This window comes from Lycorma delicatula, chromosome 8, assembly GCF_047948215.1.
Source record: "Lycorma delicatula isolate Av1 chromosome 8, ASM4794821v1, whole genome shotgun sequence".
Taxonomy (NCBI): Eukaryota; Metazoa; Arthropoda; class Insecta; order Hemiptera; family Fulgoridae; genus Lycorma; species Lycorma delicatula.
Genome location: NC_134462.1, coordinates 4,178,696 through 4,199,324, shown reverse-complemented (window position 1 = coordinate 4,199,324; position 20,629 = coordinate 4,178,696). Strand labels below are relative to the sequence as shown.

At 31.3% G+C, this 20,629-nt stretch overlaps 1 long non-coding RNA gene across 2 annotated transcripts in view; it reads left to right on the top strand.

Annotated features, from left to right (window-relative positions):
- Positions 1 to 5,764: 5,764 nt before the first annotated feature.
- The window catches only part of LOC142328587 (uncharacterized), a 277,093-nt gene continuing 262,228 nt past the window's right edge, over positions 5,765 to 20,629 (top strand). For both annotated transcript variants that reach the window (XR_012757312.1, XR_012757313.1), the window contains exon 1: positions 5,765 to 5,951. This is a non-coding gene — a long non-coding RNA (uncharacterized LOC142328587). The remainder of the gene's footprint in view (positions 5,952 to 20,629) is intronic.

Below are 20,629 nucleotides of genomic sequence, written 5' to 3'. Positions count from 1 at the left end.
AGAATTACAGTCTTGTTTAATTTTAACAGGAGCAGAAATCTGGGTGAAATCATTCGGCAGCCGACATTCGCGTTATTGAAAGCGTTTCCTAACCTATGTCCTGAAAATTTGTTACATTCTTAATTTAACATTTGTTAACATTATGTTTATAAAACACTGATTTTCATCTTTAAAAATAAATTGAAAAACTGAATAATTGTCAAGAATTATTTTTTTCAAAAAATAATGAAGAAATATCATCCAAAAAATATATATATATATATTTTAGGCCTCAGATTAATAGTAGAAGGAAGATTAAAGAAAAACACTTGGCGTTTATAGACCTAGAAAAGGCAGGAACCAAATAGCAACAGTAATAATTGAAGAACATAAGAAAGAAGCCGTAATAAGAAAGGGAGTCCGACAAGGATGTTCCCTATCCCCGTTGCTTTTTAATCTTTACATGGAACTAGCAGTTAATGATGTTAAAGAACAATTTAGATTCGGAGTAACAGTACAAGGTGAAAAGATAAAGATGCTACGATTTGCTGTCGAGAATAAAAATGATTTAGAAGAAACAATGAACGGCATAGATGAAGTCCTACGCAAGAACTATCGCATGAAAATAAACAAGAACAAAACAAAAGTAATGAAATGTATTAGAAATAACAAAGATGGACCAATGAATGTGAAAATAGGAGGAGAAAAGATTATGGAGGTAGAAGAATTTTGTTAATTGGAAGTAGAATTACTAAAGATGGACGAAGCAGGAGCGATATAAAATGCCGAATAGCACAGGCTAAACGAGCCTTCAGTAAGAAATATAATTTGTTTACATCAAAAATTAATTTAAATGTCAGGAAAAGATTTTTGAAAGTGTATGTTTGGAGTGTCGGTTTATATGGAAGTGAAACTTAGACGATCGGAGTATCTGAGAAGAAAAGATTAGAAGCTTTTGAAATGCGGTGCTATAGGAGAATGTTAAAAATCAGACGGGTGGATAAAGTGACAAATGAAGAGGTATTGCGGCAAATAGATGAAGAAAGAAGCGTTTGGAAAAATATAGTTAAAAGAAGAGACAGACTTATAGGCCACATTACTAAGGCATCCTGGAATAGTCGATTTAATATTGGAAGGACAGGTAGAAGGAAAAAATTGTGTAGGAAGGCCGCGTTTGCAATATGTAAAACAAATTGTTAGGGATGTAGGATGTAGAGGGTGTACTGAAATGAAACGACTAGCACTAGATAGGGAATCTTGGAGAGCTGCATCAAACCAGTCAAATGACTGAAGACAAAAAAAAAGGTAATCAGTTTTATCCAAACTCATTATAGCATTATTTTATAGGCCTTTAGATTTTAAAATAAAAAACTAAAATATTTTTAGTTGATTAATGACTTTATTTCTGTTTTTCTTCCTTTTGTTATTTATTTTAGGACGCACATAACAATTTCACCAATTTCAATTTGATAAACAATTTTTTTTTTACTCCCTAATAAAAGCTGTCTTTTATGTTTCTTTAAAGATTTTGTCACCCATTCTAGCAATTATCTCTTAGCATTATCTAAGACACTTCAGTGCTTATTCAATTTTAATCAAATGTACAGTAGATAGATTGTGAATTAATGTTTAATTGTGATTTAATCCACTCTCATTGCTAGTTTGTTTTTGGTCTATTTAAATTGTTTAATCTTAAGTCTACTGTCTTATTTTTACTTTTTATTTTTAATACTTTTGTTTAATACTTTTTTATTTCCTTTTGTTTAATTTTAATGCTTTTATTTAAGTCGCATTAACAATTACAGTCATTATAGATTTATCAGTAATGTAACTGTAGCGGTAAATGTATAGTCTTGAACAACCTCAGGTCGACTGCTCCTGCGATTAATTGAAACCCAACCACCAAAGAATACCGGTATCCACGATCTAGTATTGAAATCCGAATAAAAGAAGTTACTTTTATTCGGATTTCAATACTAGATCGTGAAGGTAGTTGCCTTCATTAGAATTTAAACCTGAAAACTTCGACTTCAAAATCAGCTGATTTAGGACGACGAGTTTGCCGCTACATGAACTCGGTGGGTTATTCATTTTATTGTTGTATTTATGAAGTAAATTTTCCTTAATCTTAAAACATTTATAATAAAGCGTATCTATAAAATTATTTTTTCCTTTTAATATTATTTTTTTAAATAACAATTCCTAAGTACCTACTAATAATGATTGAATATCAGTGGATAAATCCATAACGTTTAGATTTTAAGTAAATTTTCTGTAGACAGTTTTTAATTTTCAGTTAGTTATGTTTAATTCTACTTATTTTTTTAACTGTGATAACGTGATCGTTAAATGAATACAAAATCTGTCTTTGAAGAGATTTGTAATGATAAGTATTTCATTGTGATCATCAATTTAAAAATAGATAAAAAATTAGTTTATATCTAAATTACAGTTACCAATTTTTTATATGGATTCTAACAGTACTGTGATATGTTTTTCTTCCATATCGATAAATACCGAAATCAGTATAGGTTACAGATTACGTTTCTTTTTATCGCTTAAGTGAAAGTAAATTGTATTGTATCTTTGAATAATTTATAACTTTATACATACTAATTTATTTTGCTTTATATTTTTTATGTTTTATATTTACATAAGTGAATGTAAATTTTTGTTTGTTTATTTACTGGATCATAAACTATTCCTGTAAGCCGGTATAAGTCTTTTGAGTTTTGATTTTCAGACTGCCTAACCGTTTATAAACTTTGTTGTTCTCTTTTGTTTAATTTATTTCTTATGTTCAAGAGGTGTTAAAAAAAGTACTCGCTGTTTGTAATTCAATAATATCTAAATAAAAAAAACTTACTCTAACTAATCTAATGTGTAGTGTAGTGTAAACTATTAAATTTTTCGTGGTAGGCGAGGCTGGCAATTTATGCCGCACATATGGTTTTGGTTGGTAGTGGAACGATCCAGACATATCAGTCAGTGCAGCCGAAGACAATCAGTTTGCAACAATGTCTGAGGTTTGCTTACCGTTTGTTGAACGCAAGGCTGCACTGAAGTAGTAATGGAAGTACGAGAACATTCACGAGTACAACGGCAGTGGCAAAGTTTGGAACACCACCACCAAACGACAAACAGTTGCCCGAAAACGCGATAAATTCAAAGCTAACAGAACTGTTAAAGATGTGCACAAGGAAAGATCCGGCCGACCACGAACAGCTACAATTCCGGCATCCAGTGCTGCGTTGTTGCAACATTTCACCCGATCATCGCAAAAAGTAAACCAGAGAGCGCGCGAAAGCGGGGTGAGCCGGTCAAGTGTAAGACGCATTTTGAAGAATGCAAAGTGGAAAGTGTACATTCCAAGACCGCTACACCCGATGAATGAGGACGACCCAGATCAAAGGATGAATACTGTGAATGGATTCAACACATGATTGGCGAGGATGAGGAATTTTCAGGGAAGTTTGCGTGGACTGACGTGGCGCAATTCAAACTTAACGGTACTGTAAACCGTCACAATTGTACCTGAACATCCTCATGATTATGCGGACAAGGCAGTTAATCTAGCAAGGGTTGCTGTGTGGTTTGGTCTATCAGTGCGTGGTTTGATTGGTCCCTTCTTCCAGGGTACCGTAACTGGTGAGGCGTATCTTGATATTCTTCAGATAAGGATTTTGCCTGCCATCCAAAACCTGTACGGTGATGAACCTTTTTACGTGCAACAAGACGGATCCCCGCCTCACTACTATCGAGGTGTCAGGTTGTACCCCGATAAAATTCTACTTGGATTGTAGGTGGGTTGAAGAGGTGTTGTTGAATATTCAACTCGATCTCCTTATTTAACACCTCTGGATTTCTACCTTTGGGGGACCGTCAAGAATGACATGTATTGACAAAAACCAGCAACAATTGACGACCTACGTGAAAAAATCGTGGAGTCATGTGCTGCCATTACGCCAGATACACTAACAGCCGTAGTTCGGTGTGCAGTTCGACGCCATGGGCGTTGTATGGAAGCTGCTGATGGTCATTTCGAACACATGCCATAATCCTCTCTCAGTGTTAAAAATTGTCACGTCAAGTCAAATTTGTCACGAGATATGGACCGGCAAACAGTGAGTACATTTTTTTGAACCTCTCTGTATATAATGAATTTGGCAAATAAATAAATTATAACATCAATAAAGAAAATATATTGGGGAGAATTTCTATTTACGATTTAATATTATATATACAAATTACGCTCCTCGTATTTGGCCGTTAGCCTTTAGTTTTGGAAAGGAATAAATAATCATATTGTGAGAATTACTTACGTAAGATTAACCCGCTATATATTAAGGTTATTATATCAACTGGCTATCAATAACAGATTTTAACCGATATCTTAATTTTTCTTATAAAACTCTTTTATCCTATAAAATGTAAAACAAATGGTAATTTTTGCCCGATGCTAAAACTTGAAAGTATAATGCTGAATTATTGAACGCGTAGAAACGTAAAGTTTCTTTTGAAAAGCGGATAAGGTAATAAATTGTGAACCCAAGAAGTTGCAAATTCCCTTAGTTTATCTAGAAACAGGGATAAAAGAGAACCTCGGTGATGTTCGTTTGTTCCTTCTTTCTTAATTTTTTTTTTCTTTTATTTTACCCCCTTAAAAAGACAATACATTTCACGTGATCAGAAAGAAATATTTTGTGTTATTTTGGTACTTTTTATTCAGTTAGTTAAAAAATCGCGCAGTACTTTTTTTATGTAAATTTAGTTAGTATTATAATTCTGTTTGACTAATTTGTGAAAGTTTCATTAACTTAATTCTTTATACTTAAAATTAAATGGTACACAAAATAAGTTGTATGTGTACATCTTTATAGTTTATAGTTATTATTCAAAATAACCTAATTTAACAAAATTTTATTTAGCAGTCATTTAAAGCAGGAATTTTTTGTGTATTAATTCTGTAGAGTTGATCGTCAACTAAAATTTTAATTTCTCTTACTAGATTTAAAATTATAAATCAATAATTAGATTACTATTTTTATTAGTAGCTGCTTTAATTTTTAATTACAAAAACAATAAATGTTTACCAAGGATTTTCTTTTTTAATTAAAAATGCAACTAAAATTCAATAACCTACAAAATAATGTAGGTCACACAGAAATAAAAATAGTTTTTAATTCTAGTGCCTTGAATTATATTAGTTACAAACACAAATTACAAAAAACAATTAGAATCAATTTAATTTATTATTTAATAATAATTTAACTACTTGTTTTTCTATAATGGTTGTATTTTGCATTCGGCGTCTCTGATCCTCTTCTCATTTTCCAACCTTTTTTTTTTTTTCCTCTCATCACCCCTACATTTTCCAACCTAATTTATCCTTTCGCTACTTTGGGAACTGAAGATAAAGGTCAAATCCTTGTTAGGTACCATTTTATTAATGACGGAATTTATGAAATAAATTTAATGAATTTATTTCATTAAAAAAAAAATAAAATTGACGGAATTTTTTAAATATCTGTAATGTGATCTGAGAGAGATGGCTGCAAACGTACTTGTCCAAGAAATCATCAATTATCAAAACGTTTTGAATTACTGAAAAGGTGTTTTATCTAGATACGTTTTGAAATACTGTTTTAATTATTTCCAAACTCTTTAGCTCTTCTAAAAAAAGAAACACATGTTAATAAAACATCGATTTGTTATTGTTAATAACCTTGATAAAAATACCATTATAAATAAATGTTTAATTTTTTTATTGTTTTAATTGCAGAATCAAATTTGATATTGTCATGAGTAAGTTATCGTGGATGTAGTATTTGTGGAATGACCAAACTACAACGAGAAAGTTATAGCGTCGTATGCTGTGAAATTTATTAGCGCTATTGCCTGAAGCATTTTACGGTCCAAGTTGGAACGAAATTGGGTTTGCCAAATAACTTACAGCTAAACCTAAACTCAAGGTATTATTCCATTTTAAATAAATATTATAAATACTAAGTTATAACTTATATTAGTTATCTATTGTTTTGTATATATTAATAAATTACTTTTAGAATATAAGCGGTCAAAATTATTATTAAGTTGCTATACTTAAGTCCTAGCGTAGTGTATTTTAGTTAACTCTTTTACTTATTATATATTGACCACAAAAACAATTAAGATCACGATCCATAAATAACCTGCCTTATCGGTGAACTAACCAATAAAAGCGATTGCAGTGTTAGTTTTCGAATATATTATGTATATATAATTTATTTTTTAATATGATTGGTTCTACGTACACCAGTCGTCTACTATAAATATCATTCTTATTAATGTATATTTATATACGTCTGATAAATATCAGTTCCTCTGAACTCTGCTCGCACATAAAATGAAATCTCCCGATGACATATAAAATTGTAATCAGGCAAAAATATGTTCGTTACTTACGTAACGATAAAACTAATAGTTAATGGAGCTTACCTATTGTTCTGATTCTTTATTTACGTTTGACCCGAATGAGTATAACATTAAATGTTATTTAGAGATTTTTCGATGTACAAAAAAGACTAGATTAAACTAAATCTCAAATTCATAAAAATAAAATCTTATTTTTTGTTATATAAGATTGCGTTTTGGCTTAAAAATTAATTTTCTATTCTTAAAATTAATTAATTTTTTGTATAACAGAATATAGATTAAAAAAGGGGGATTAAAGAAACAGTTTTTGTTTTAATTTACTAATTTGGAAAAAAATATTGATTTTTCCTTGAATCTCTTGGAATATTTTTTATAGATCGTTAAGAAAAAACCAAAGTTCTGGTTTGAATCGCTTTGATTTCAATAGAATATTAAAATCATTTATACATAAATAAAAAGTAACAACTAATAAATAAAAATATAGAAATTTAAAAGAAACAGTTTTTTTAATGTACTTAAATATTTCCTCATTCTACATTCCTTCTTTTAATTTATATTTTTAAAAATTAAGGATAAACAGATTTAATTATTTGTTTTTTTCTATTAATTTTTAACTGGTTAAATTAAATTCGTCTACACCATCGTCGAAACAAATACGTTAATGCGTGTTTTACAAAGAATCTTTTATCCCAAAACAAAAAATATGATCAAAAATTTTCTCTCGCGTTACCTTTTTTTAGATATTTTACCTTAAAAATCCCTATCATGCCATTTTTTACGCATTATAGAAATAATCTGTTATCTTGGGAATTGTGTTATAAACATGCCAAATATGACTATAATTAGAAAAATAATCTTTCTATAACATAGAGCATGTTGGAATAAAAGTGACATAAGAAAGTATGTCATTATTTTTGAACGCAACCAATTATGTGGCGACTTCAAAGTTATTGGTTTTCTTGGTTTGGAAGGTAGCTTTACAACAGTTGTTTTTTAATGTTATTAGGACAGTTGTGCAATAAATGAACATGGTTAAAGAATGACTAAAAAAAATGGTTAAAAAAAGACTTTTTTATTCCAGTCTAAAAATATATTAAATTGTTCCTTCAGTCAACCCTCAGCGTGATATTTTACCCCCTTTACATATTAAAGAAGGGTTGATGAAGAATTTTGTTAACGCATTGAATAAAAAAGGAAAAGGATTTAAATATTTAAGACCGGTGTTTCGTAAATTATAAATCCAAATTAAAAGAAAGAATATTCTCGGATCTCAAAATAGAAAATTACTGGATGATGAAAATTTTGACATAAAGTTGCATAAAGTACAGTTAACGAAATGGAACTCGTTTAAGGATGTGATACATAATTTTCTTGGAAATAACAAAGATGAAAATATCTTTTAGTAGAAAAGTTTTTGTTGAAATATAAAATTTTGGTTACCAAATGTCATTAAAAATTCATTTTTTGCTTTCCCTAGTTGAATTTTTCCCCACCAATTTTAGGTGTTGTGACTGACGAGCAGAGAAAACAAATGAAGCAAGCTAACCGCGGTAAACGGGACGTATCGATGATGAGTGTCTAAGGAGTCACTCATCAGGAGTTTGTGGAAACCGAGGCGTTTCTACAAAAAGAAGTCCGTACAGTAAACAAAAGGAAGAATTAGTTTATTAATTCATCGATTCAGTTATCAAACATTTTTGGTATGTGATAACTATTTTAATTATATTCTACAAGTTATTTCTTTTTCTAATAACCAAAGTAAAATATGAATATTGAAAATATACAGAATGTATCTCGAAGTTCTCCGGAGACGTTCATAACGTATTCTACTCGTGAATATAATGGTAAAAGTTCATATAAACATATTTTTTAAAACGCTTTGGTAGCGAGTTACGGCTAGTGAAATATTTCGCTTAGGTTTCAGCTACCCCGGTAAAATGAGTTCGTAATGGAATTTTTAGGATGTTAATTAAGTGACAAATTTAGTAATCCCTTTTGGTTTTTTTACCTAAAATCGAATAAAATAGGACCCACAATCATATCTGCAATAGTTTTAGCGAAATCTAGGGTGAAAACTAATAAACTGAGGTAAAAACCACCTAAAACCATTAAAAAAAACTTGTAAAGGTTTAAATTCTGAATAAAATGGTTTAAAATAGTCTGAATAAAGCAAAGAAAAGTTTTTAAAAAATCGAATTTTATTTAAAAACAGTTATTACTAAATTTGCCACTATTTAACCTAAACAAAAACCAAATTATTTTTTGGTAATATGAAAAATTTGTAAAAACAAAATCCACTATTAAAAATTAAAAAAAAAAAACGGAAACCACACAATTGTAAAATAAAAATCTATATAAATAAAAATGTAAATGATTGTTTGTTCAAAATCTTAAATTTCCGAAAATTCTTCACCGATTGCTTTGACATTTTGACACAACGTTGCATTCGAATACGAGCGTGTTTTTATATATACTATTTATATACCTAAGATGTCACACCTGTGACAAGTAAAAACATGTTTTGTTTTTTTTAAAAAGCGCTATCTGTTGGATGTAAAAGCAACACACGCTATACTAAATATTTTACGATTCCATTTCATTTTTTCCGATATGTGTGTCCACTAAAGACTAAAAAACTACTGGACCGATTTACGTGCGGGGAAAAAAGGGTGAAAGGGGAAAATCGGAAAAGGCAAAAGGAAAGAAGGGGAAAATGATAAAAGAAAAAAGAGAAAACAGGGAAAAAGAAAAACAGTAAAAGCAAATGGAAAGGGGACATGACAAAAGAGAAAAGGGAAAAGGGGGAAATAGGAAGGTGAAAAGGGAATAAGGGAAAGGGTTGGAAAGGAGAAAATTAGAAAACGAAAAGGGGGAAAAGGAAATGGGGAAAGGATAGGGAGAAAAGGAAGAAAGGGTAAAAGGGAAAAAAGGAAAAGGTTAAATTTTGTGAAATTCCATAATGTTAATTTTCTTAATGTTTCATCAAACTTTCAATTGTGTTCATTTAATTTATACATATACTCAGATCTAGGAATAGCGAAGCATTGCCGGGTCTACCGGTAAATAAATAAAAATTACTTAGATAATAATATTTTTATTAACGACAGAAATACAATAAATTATTTGAAAAATTATTATTTCAAAGTTGGTAGTTAAATTACAATAGTTTATCAACAATACTCAATATTATTTAATGCTCAATGCTAAATATTATTACTCATATTTAAATCATTCTGCAAGGTACATTATGTGCATCGAGTACTGGGAACTGTGCTGTTATTAGCATAGGTTTTCTGTGAATTTTAGTTTGAACGCGATAGATTTGCCATTAATTAATTCCGTACTTAATTACAACAGAGGAATACGCTGTAATTCAGTTTTGGTGTGTGTAATGGTAATGCTACTGTTGCTGCAGTAGATAATGAAATACCTTTTTCCGAATCTCAGGATTTCAGATCCCAGAACAATTAGCGCGACTTTTCGTAATCTTTAGAAAACAGGTTCATTATCTTCATTACTTATTCGTACCAGCTACGTACGAATGATCTGTCCAATTATTGATGAAATTATTATCGCTGCAGTTCAACGCAGTCCAGGCGTCAGTATACGACCTCTTTCTAAACAGATCGGAGTTTTTCATTCGATGTTTTGGAAGACACTTAAATAAAACAAGTTTTATCTTTATCATAAATAGTTAGTTCAACATCTACACCCAGATGACAGTCCGCTTCACTTGGAGTTTTGCAAGTGGTGGTATAAAAATCAAACATTCTACATGTACATCTTTACAAGTTTACCGTCGAGGCAAATTTGACTTGATATGGCGTCAACAACTTGCGCGATGAGCATTGATGGACAGAAGTAAATCCTCATGAAACGGTGGAAAGCAACGGTGATTTAGCTTCAATTTACGATGCGACGTTTTCCAAAATCAGGAATTTAATAACAAAGGATTAGAAAAGTATGCATAACTACAATACGATTTTGGGACCTATTTTATTCAATTTTTCAGGTCAAAAATAATAAGAAGTCAATCATTTTTTCCCCTTATTTAACGTCCTATAAAATTTCAGTACTATTTCATTTCAACGAGGTAGCTGAAATCCGAACGAAATCTTTCATTAACTCTCAAAAAAAAACATTTTAGGACATATGTTTATATAAACTTTTCCCATTATTTTCACGAGTAAAGTAGGTTATGAATGTTCCGGGAGAACTTCGTGATACAATCTGCATATAACACTTTACAAAATTTGTTATACCTACAATTGACCAATTTCATTATTATTTAGCTTTTTTTAAAGGGTTCAAAAAAATTTTGATTGAAAATGCAGAAAACCAAATTTTATTTCAAATTTAGCGCTCAAAAAAGAATAAAATTCACTTATTCATATTTCTGTTAAAAAAATCTGTTTCAATTTGTAAAATAGATTAGTGTTAAAAAAACGATGTTGAAATAAATATTTATGATAAAGATAAAAAAAATGAATTACGATAAACTTTTAGTTACGTGTGAACATTCAGTAACTAATTATGCAACTATAAAAAAAATGGAAAATTAAAAAACGCCTTCATTTCATCGGCTGTTATTTTCAGCGTCAGTGCTTATAATCGATGGACAGTGGTTCCAAATGGTTTTGTTTGGACCGGTACATTTATTTTTTGTCTGATTATAATATTACAGATGTCCCGGGTGAAAATATCTTAGCCGAGTAAGATAACTAAATTGAAGAACTTTACTAAATTTATTAAATTTAAATAAAGGTTTAAAATATTTACTGTACACAAATTAAATTGTAGATGGAGGACAAAAAAACAAATTAGACTTCAACTCGGCAAGATTAAATTGGACAAGAGAATGGCGAGCAACAATCTCCCTAGGGAAATAACTCACTTAAGAGCTAAATGAAATCTGTTAGCGGCCCGTCACCAGTTACTAGATATAGCTTGTCCTATTACGTAAAGCGTGAGCAAACGGGTAGGAGAAGATTGAGAGTCGACTCGAGTCTCTCTCCCGTTTATTCTTTCTCACTCTCTCTCCCTCTCTTCCTTTGTTACTGCCTTTACCTCAGCTAACAGAGTTCCTGTTGTTATTGCTCTTTTCTCGCACATTTTCAACTCCCTGTTTCGTGAAGTTAGACGTAGTAACATTAAATAATCAGATTTAAAAATAAAAACCAAAGAGAAATTTGATAAATAAATTCTGCGCTTCTGAAAAAAAGATTTTAATAATTGAAGGTTGATTACGTCTAAAATGCGTACTTCATATACTAGGACTTACGTAAACAGTTGCGTGTTTTGATATTTGTATTCCCTTTACAAAAATTTGTAATAAAAAGAAATTTATTTTTTTTAAATGCATCTTCAAAACGTTCTTCATAAATACCTATTATTACATTTGAGAATAAAACTACTAATGATAGTTTTTTTTATGATAATTTTATTAACGCATCTCTTTTCTCATTATCGAATATATATTTAGCGTACTACGCTACCTCAAAACCTATTTATATTCCTTCAGATGATTGTAAAGAAAGAAATTAAAAATAAACTTTGATAAATGTTATTTGAAAATTCTTCATTCAAAGTTAAAAGCAACTTTTTCCAACAGGTGGATTTAGCCCCCTGGTAAAATTTAAAAAGAAGTTATTATCTCTTCTAAATATTTATTTAACCTCTTCTATATATTTACTTTATGTCCTTACGGTACATAAAATAAAAGCAAATACTAAATTTTGAGTAAATTTTTATCTGATGATTTTATATTTATAAATGATTGATAAAGTTTATATTTTATATTTTTATTTACGTTTTGTAACACAGATTATTCTTAGTTACGATATAATAAAATATAATACGCAAGTTTTTACGGTTTTATTATTAAACAACTTATTACGAAGTTATTCTATTGCACAGCGTGTTCGGAAAGTTTCTGCGCACTGGAATTATGGAAATGTTAAATAGTAAATTAATTAAAGTAATTATAATTATTAAATAATAATAATTAAAAAATTTATATTTTACTTTTTTTATAGAAACGGATATTTGAATGACTAGAAGAGTTTATAAAAGGTTTTTTAAATGACCTTCTCTAACATCAGTACAACACTGCACAAGTTTCAGTTTGTTTTCAAACACTTTAACCAGCTGATATACTGGAATATCTCGTACTTATGCCGTTACTGTGGTCTTTCGTTTGTCAATGGTGACGTTACACTGCCCGTTTCGCTGCCTCCCCTCCCAACAGAAAGTAACCTTGAGGAGTCAGATCGGATGATCGTGCAGGCCACAAATCCCTCGAAATGATTCGTTCACCAAAGACATTTCGTAAAAATTGTCATTGTTAGCTGTGTGCGGTGTGGCATCATTGTTGGAACCGACTGTGATTGATTTTCATTTCTGTTAACTGACTAAAATGAAGTTCGTTAAAACAGAACAATAACGGATTATTATTAACCGTATTTTCAAAAAAAATTGAACCTACAATGCGTATTCAACTCACACCGACCCAGACTTCAATTTTCGCTTGGTCTAATTCATGGGGGTTAGTTGTCGACCACAGTCGTGTATTTTTTGAATTAATATACCCTTCCAGATGAAAACACGCTTCATCTGTAAAAACGTAATGTCGAGGATACCTACGGAATTTTGGTCAGTAGAACGTTTAAACCGTTGAAAATAGTTTAGTCTTTTGGCTTGATCTGTAGATTTCAGTTTTTAAAACACATTACTTTGTTGGGGAAAAGTTTCAGTTTTTTCTTACAGCTTAATGTGCGGTAGCAAATCCGATATCTTACTGCTGTGCTAACTTTCGCAACGACTTTGATGGATTTTCGACCATACCATCCGAAATATCAAGCAGCTTCTGTATGTTTAGTTTAGATAGTCTTTCACTTAGAATAGCATCTTGAACCGAAACTTTTCCTTAAGAGTTCGAACTGTATTGCGCTGAGGAAAAGAAGTATTTGGAAACTTTTCAAAAAACATTTGCTTCACTAAATGTTTGTCACCTTTACGAAAGGCACGTTCCAATGAGAAAAGTACCGAAAGAACCATTACGTTTCTCCCAACTATTGATTCCGGTAAACGAAAAAACACAAAACGAAACGAAGCACGTTGAATCGCAACTCGAACTGACATCTTGGTTATTACTGAGCAACGCCTAACGAACCCATAAGGCAACCAATCTAACGCCGAAAGAACAGAATGCACCACATTATTCTAAAGCATCCTCTACTTTCGGAACGCACTCTACAATTAGTATGAAAATATCCGTCTACTGATTCTTAACTTAATAACAGCTTTTACAGCTGTTACAGTATACTGTTTAAAGTAGAAGATAATCCGGGAATTGTTTCCCGGTAATGTAAGAAACCAAAAATTGTCAGCTCTACAAATTCAAAGAGAAATCATAAATAATTGTACAAAATACCAAAATTTGTTTTCAATGTGGAATTACGAATATAAAAGATATCCAAACAGAAATAGTTATTTTTTAATTTCATGCAGATGCTAAAATTGCCGGTAGAAATCTATTTTTCAACGATAATAATAGACGTATAAAGATTTTTTTAAACTCAGATGTTATGTACTATATTCATAATCATGTATAAATTCGCTTACTTATGCGTATTAAATTCATATATGGTTATAATATATAACTATTTAAAAATGACAGTTTAGTTTTGTAAATTCACTAAATATTTATCACGCCTTAAAAGTCATTGAGTTTACATTTAATTGACTGATATTAATTTAAGATAAGAATCCTAAACGAAACATATAAGAATTTGGGTTTTTAATATTTAAAAACAAAATTAATCTCAATTTTTTAAATTTTATTTTAATCTGAATTCAGTTAGAATTTGCGTTAATTTGGCGAGTGAGGAATAAATAGAAACTATCTTACCCTTCTTCGGTAAAGAAAAGGAACTACAGAATAGAGATGACAATACTAAGAGAAATGTTACTTGTAATCGTGATTATAGTTTTTGTTAGCTTTCTTATATCTCGTAATAGTGAAAGATACTGTATACAGCCTGAGAAATTGTTTACAAAACCTTCGTAATTATTTAGTATGTTAGATTCGAAACGACTTAGGGATTTTAACAAAACTTCTTTTACGAAAGTAATACACCAGTCTACTAATTTTACTTCAAGATAATATAATACTGTATTTACAAGACGATAACAAAAAAAAAATTTGGTAACCTTAGTACACAATGTTACGTAGGAGGAGTAGATAGAAATAAAAGATAGAAATTTAACTTTAAAGATAGAAATTATCAAAGATGTCACAAATTATTTTAATATACTCTTTATTTAAAAAAATTAATTAAATAAACATATCAAACCATTCATCCATTGAGAATTCATTTTATTATTTTTATCTCTGCTAGAATTAGTTTTAACCAATTAAAGGCCTTTTCTGGTTTTCTTTATAATATTATGTATTAATTTCAGTTAGTTATTAAGGATAAAAAAGAATCAAAATGAATTTTTAAGTGAGTTACTTAAAAAAAGGATATTTTTCTTTCTTTTTTCAACGATTTGTACTTATATTTTAGAAATCATTAAAAAAAAATTATATTTAAACAGAATATTTAACGGCTATTTGGAGTATAAATGATTTTTATTTCTATTTTCCGGTTAATAAAAAGTGCGTTGATTTTTTTTTTTTAACTTGTTTAGCGAATTTAACGAATTTTATAACTTGGATTAGAAATTTTATTTAGGAAATGCTAAGCTAAACATCTTTTAGAAACTGAGCGTTTGGAAAAGTAAGACACAATTTGTTAAAAAAATGTTTTGCCAATTTTTTTTAAGATGACTAACTTGTAGTATGGATATGAAAATGTAAAAAAAAATATGTATATCAAAAGAAAATATACATAATGTTAAATCTAATTGTGAATAAAAAAGGTGGATATTTAAATTGATGAATCAAATGAGAATTGAAAAATAAGAGGAGAACATGTTGGGTTAGATCCTATATTGAAGCGAACGAGATCATAAAGAGAAAAATGCAAGAAAAGACAACAGAAAAACATTTGGATACTAAAATACATCAACGCAAAATGAAATACTACTCCTGAATGGATTTAGAGAAGTAGCAGTGTTATACAAAGTGATCGTAAAATCGCGTAACCCAATTTGTTCTGCTTTGTAGGAATGACAATTAAATTTGTAAAAGATATTTTAATTAGGGTAATTGTTTTTTTTTTTGTGTGACAGAATAGTAGTGTATGGTAGCACCGCTAGATCACACCTCCGGGCAACAGTGGGCGTGGCACCAAGCAGTTTCTTCAGTCCGAGCAGCAATGTCTTTTACGCAAGAACAACGCGTCTTGTGTTGAGTTGTGAGTTACTGCGAATCGAAATAGTACGCGAAGTGTCAAAAAGATTTTTTAAATATATTTCCAGATGCTAATGTGCCAAAAAAAATCCACTATATGTCGTTTAATTAATAGTTTTCGGGATACAGGTAGTGTGCATGGTCTAAGCGTACCGGCCTTTCCAGTGTTTTAACTAACGACACTCTGCAGACGATAAATAAAACACTTCTTTGTTCTCCAAAAACGTCTCTTCGAAAACTTTCTAATCAGATTCAGTGATCGTACGGAGTGTTCATAAGGCTACTAAAGTTCTAAAATTACATCCGTACCGAATGAAACTAAGTCGTCAGCTTCAAACACCAGATAAGAAGTAGCAAATCCAATATTGTAGGTGGTTTAAAAGTTTCATTGGAAATGAAATATCTATTCTAAACAAGGTTTTTTTTCAGCGATGAAGCTTGGTTTCATCTTAGCGGATATGTTGACAGTCAAAATTACAGAATATGATCTTCAGAGAAGCCACATGTTTTCTAAGAACAGCCATTACATTCGCAAAAAATTGGGGTGTGGTGTGGTGTATCTCGTTGGAGAATTGTCGGGCCTATATTTTTTTCGGAAACCACCACAGCCGAACGGTATCAAGAAATAATCATGCAGTTTATAGCATTGCTACATGCTGATGAACGTGATTGCTGGCTACAACAAGAGGGAGCAACTGCACACACGGCGAACAGTAGGATTCAATTTCTTCACGATTTTGTTCGGTGGCCGGGTAATTTCTCGTGGTCTATGCCTTTCTTGTTTGCTGGACTGAGTCCTCCCGATTTTTATTTGTGGGGCTTTCTAAAAGCTAATGTATACACAAACAACCCGCATACAGTTGATGAACTTAAACAAAATATTGAGGTCTGTATATTAAATATCACTGCTGCTACATGAAAAAGATTGCATACAATGTAATGTATGCGTTGATGCGTATGTAATTTACGCGTTGAAAATCATAGTGGACATCTCCACCACTTATTATGAACCTGTAAATACTTTAGTACATGTTAATATTATTTTGTAAATTAATAAAATGGCTTTCTAAAAAACAAATTGTTGTCATTTGGCTTGTGCGACTGTCAAGTCGCACAACCCAACGAGTGATCGTTAGATCACTCGTTATATAACAGCAATTTCCGTATTTGAAGTAGTTTCTGTTTTAATAATTACTTACGTAAAATTACAATTGTGTTACTATAACATTACTAATTCACAATTTAACCAAGTGTTACTATTTTTTTCTTGAGAAGTTATCAGCGGCACGTACTCTCTCGAAACGTAGATACGCGCAGAATTAAGAACTTGTTATCAGTCGGAAATAAGTATTCTCGTGAGAGCTGAACTGTATTTAATATTTGTAGGCGAGGCATGGTAGAAGGGTATTCTCAGAAAGTCATGGCTTGCGGTGGTGTTTACGGGAGGGGAGAAGAGTAGTTGTTGAAGAGATTGTAAAGGGGAATTCACCTTGCTAGGGGCCCCTTCTCATCTGTTTAAAATTCAAGAGGACAAGAGAGTTACCGACCGTCCGACATACGTACGTTACTGTTTTTTCATACGCCCATCTCGTTCTGTTTACGGCTCTTCTTTCTTATTTTTATAAAGTTACAATGCACAAAGTACGGGCGGGACTAAGGTTTGAATTCTTAACTACCCATTCCTCTAATCCTGTTCCGTAGAAGCTCCATTATTCAAAACCAGTAAACAATACCATTAAATTATACTTTTCTTTCCTAAAAACAAAACCGCTTTAGTAGTACCCTCAAAGTCATTAACTGCTTCCTCTTTCCCTCTTCCCGTACTGCATACTACTTCCTAACTTTATAAACAAATGCTCGACTGAGTTACTCTTTTGTAACTTTTAACTAAAATACAATATGTATATTAACTCAGATCTAATTTACCTTCATTTTTTTATATATATATTTATTAGTACTATGTTAATTTTGTTAAATATTCATTCAAATTGAATTACTTCCTTAATTATATTAATTAATTCTTTTTATAATTCTACGTTTTTACTTTTTCATATATATAGAAAAAAGTTTCGCACATTCTATTAGCATAATTAATAAGGATTTTAAGTTACATGGAAATCTATATATATTAAAAAAAAACGTCGTGAATGATTCTTAATCAATGCCCAGCAAAACTACTGAAGCTACGCAGATCGATGAAAATTTTTATACACATTCTTACGGAGAAAGTATACACTAAAAAAGATTTTTGAAATTCCGAGTTTAAAGAGTTAAAATGCAGTAAAAATTAAATTTACTATTTTTTTTTTAATTTCTCGGTAATAAGTTAAGATATAATTTGATTTTTAGTGTGTATAATCTTCACACGAATACCGAAAACCTATTTTAAAATTCATCCTTGAAAGGGATGAAGTAAGAAAAAAACATTTTTAACACTCATTACAAATTTTCCTTATTTCCGACTAAACGATTTATTCACCTAATTTGGGCTTGCAAATACTATTCAGTCAGATAAGTATATAAAATCCATTATCATGTTTTATGGATTTTAATATTTTAAGGGGTAATAAAACATAATTTTTTTTTGCATTTTTCCCTTTTTACCTCTATTGAATCAATCTTTATGAGAATTTGGCAACCCTGTGATGGTAATTTATTTTTTTAATTCTAATTATGTATTTCGCGAGGGAATCCGCGGCAGGAAATATAAAAACCAATTAGTGGATCCTATACTGACCAAACTGTGGCTTTGAAAAAATTACAATACACTGATAGTTTTAAAAATTGAACAGCTTTTAATTTTTATTTATCATTATTATTCTCATAAGTATGAGTTAAATGAATTGAGGGACAAAGGGGGCGGAGCCCCCTGGCTAGACATCCCCTGGCCGCGACGGAAAACCATACAGCGCGGGCGAAGTCGCTACGGAAATGCTAGTGCTAGTGTGTCCGTAAAATAATAGTGGGGTTTTAAATGGTTATACCCTTAGAACAAACTACTGTAGAGAGATGAACTGTATGTTAAATGAAAGAGAAACACTCCAAGTTTATGTGTGCAAAAGCTAGCGCATGCATGTTCTGTTTCCAGTACGTCAGCACGTGCGCGATAGTCATCATGTTTGCAGTCCAGAGGAAGATTCAGTGTGTATTTTGGCCTGGTATATTTGAGTCAGTTACACGTAATCAATGAAGACTCTTTGCATGAAAATAACATTCAGCAATGGGGCAAAATCAAAGAATCAGATTGAAAAGTCTGACTGAAGCAGTGCGAATAAGTTTATTGCACAGCCCGAAGAAATCCGCGCGGATAACTTCTTGACAGTTTTAAGCATTGTTTTAAGCATTCTTAAAACAACTGTTCGCAATGCGCTAAAAAGACGGTTACATTTGACTGCGTCCAAAATTCAGCAGGACAACTTTATCCGCAGGACAACGTGAAACGATTTGATTTTGTTGTAGATATTCTGGATAGCGTAGAGCAGGATGATGATTATTTTAAACGAGTTCATTTTCAGTGATGAAGAACCGTTTCATGTCGAGTACATCGGCATAATGTTCTTATATGGCTTATATGAACCTCCACATCCGCCTTTATCAGCGCACCATGAAAAAGTCATCATCATCGCACCATGAAAAAGTGCGATGATGACCGTGATGGTGCGCCATCAGCGCACCGTGAAAAAGTGCTGCGCTATTGGACGAGACAGATTTATTGGCCCCTTTTTTTTTTCTGAAAAAAAATAACGGAAAACTTTTTTTTTTGTCTTCAGTCATTTGACTGGTTTGATGCAGCTCTCCAAGATTCCCTATCTAGTGCTAGTCGTTTCATTTCAGTATACCCTCTACATCCTACATCCCCAACAATTTGTTTTACATACTCCAAACGTGGCCTGCCTACACAATTTTTCCCTTCTACCTGTCCTTCCAATATTAAAGCGACTATTCCAGGATGCCTTAGTATGTGGCCTATAAGTCTGTCTCTTCTTTTAACTATATTTTTCCAAACGCTTCTTTCTTCATCTATTTGCCGCAATACCTCTTCATTTGTCACTTTATCCACCCGTCTGATTTTTAACATTCTCCTATAGCACCACATTTCAAAAGCTTCTAATCTTTTCTTCTCAGATATTCCGATTGTCCAAGTTTCACTTCCATATAAAGCGACACTCCAAACATACACTTTCAAAAATCTTTTCCTGACATTTAAATTAATTTTTGATGTAAACAAATTATATTTCTTACTGAAGGCTCGTTTCGCTTGTGCTATTCGGCATTTAATATCGTTCCCGCTTCGTCCATCTTTAGTAATTTTACTTCCCAAATAGCAAAATTCTTCTACCTCCATAATCTTTTCTCCTCCTATTTTCACATTCAGTGGTCCATCTTTGTTATTTCTACTACATTTCATTACTTTTGTTTTGTTCTTGTTTATTTTCATGCGATAGTTCTTGCGTAGGACTTCATCTATGCCGTTCATTGTTTCTTCTAAATCCTTTTTACTCTCGGCTAGAATTACTATATCATCAGCAAATCGTAGCATCTTTATCTTTTCACCTTGTACTGTTACTCCGAATCTAAATTGTTCTTTCACATCATTAACTGCTAGTTCCATGTAAAGATTAAAAAGTAACGGAGATAGGGAACATCCTTGTCGGACTCCCTTTCTTATTACGGCTTCTTTCTTATGTTCTTCAATTGTTATTGTTGCTGTTTGGTTCCTGTACATGTTAGCAATTGTTCTTCTATCTCTGTATTTGAACCCTAATTTTTTTAAAACGCTGAACATTATATTCCAATCTACGTTATCGAAAGCCTTTTCTAGGTCTATAAACGCCAAGTATGTTGGTTTGTTTTTCTTTAATCTTCCTTCTACTATTAATC